Raw genomic sequence first — 1,651 nt, 5'->3', positions numbered from 1 at the left:
TTAATCAAGTGAAAACGTCTGATGTCATACAACTTACAGTGGTAATATACCTGGTACTTAATCAAGTAAAAACGTCTGATGCCATACAACTTACAGTGGTAATATACCTGGTACTTAATCAAGTAAAAACGTCTGATGCCATACAACTTACAGTGGTAATATACCTGGTACTTAATCAAGTAAAAACGTCTGATGCCATACAACTTACAGTTGTAATATACCTGGTACTTAATCAAGTAAAAACGTCTGATACCATACAACTTACAGTGGTAATATACCTGGTACTTAATCAAGTAAAAACGTCTGATGTCATAAAACTTACAGTTGTAATATACCTGGTACTTAATCAAGTAAAAACGTCTGATACCGTACAACTTACAGTGGTAATATACCTGGTACTTAATCAAGTAAAAACGTCTGATACCATACAACTTACAGTGGTAATATACCTGGTACTTAATCAAGTAAAAACGTCTGATACCCTACATTAAAAAAATATGAAAGATGCAGTAAAATTAATCAAAAACACTTAGAAAAGCAGCTATTTCTTTAAAAAGGAAAATTTTTAGGAATGCTTTCTCTGAAATCACTGTTCATAAATTGTTATTTGGATGTCTTGTCATTAACATATTTATCCTTTGAAGACATAAGCCTGCAATTTCAAAACGCGTGATGTGTCCAAAAGCTATACTTGTAATTTCATGGGTTTGATGCATCACAAGACTCCAAAACCAAAAGAGCAACACTACTTATGCACAAGTTCCAAAACACAAACTTTCCGGCTTAGCACTGGCGATACTAGTTAGTGGAAAAACAGTGACAAATGTGTCCTTTATCCACATGTTGTACACTTTAGAACTTGTGTGAAGTGAGTACATCTTGGCTCGGAAGACACCATTCCTCTGCTTGTAACCCCATATTGCAAGGCTCCCATCATCTTCTAGATGATTGTATTAGCTGGAACACATCAAAAGTCAGATCCCTTGATTCATTTTCTACGAGTAAAGGGAAATCTTTGATCCACTCTTCGGCCATTCCTCCAATCTAGATCTTTGTTATGTCCATCCATTTCCTCCAATCTAGATCTTTGTTATGTCCATCCATTTCCTCCAATCTAGATCTTTGTTATGTCCATCCATTTCCTCCAATATAGATCTTTGTTATGTCCATTCATTTCCTCCAATATAGATCTTTGTTATGTCCATCCATTTCCTCCAGTATAGATCTTTGTTATGTCCATCCATTTCCTCCAGTATAGATCTTTGTTATGTCCATCCATTTCCTCAAATATAGATCTTTGTTATGTCCATCCATTTCCTCCAGTATAGATCTTTGTTATGTCCATCCATTTCCTCCAGTATAGATCTTTGTTATGTCCATCCATTTCCTCAAATATAGATCTTTGTTATGTCCATCCATTTCCTCCAATAGAGATTTTTTTATGTCCATCCATTTCCTCCAATAGAGATCTTTGTTATGTCCATCCATTTCCTGCATGATATAGTTCTTGAAATCGTATTCTCAGAAACTGCTGATAATCAGTCTCCATGTAACCTTGACAATAACCGACAATCTAGACAAAAATCGTATTCTCAGAAACTAGCTGATAATCAGTATCCATGTAACCTTGACAATAACCGACAATCTAGAC

Source organism: Limulus polyphemus, unplaced genomic scaffold (assembly GCF_000517525.1).
Source record: "Limulus polyphemus unplaced genomic scaffold, Limulus_polyphemus-2.1.2 Scaffold8167, whole genome shotgun sequence".
Lineage (NCBI taxonomy): Eukaryota > Metazoa > Arthropoda > Merostomata > Xiphosura > Limulidae > Limulus > Limulus polyphemus.
The sequence above is the reverse complement of the archived record's forward strand: the minus strand, read 5'-3'. Positions refer to the sequence as shown.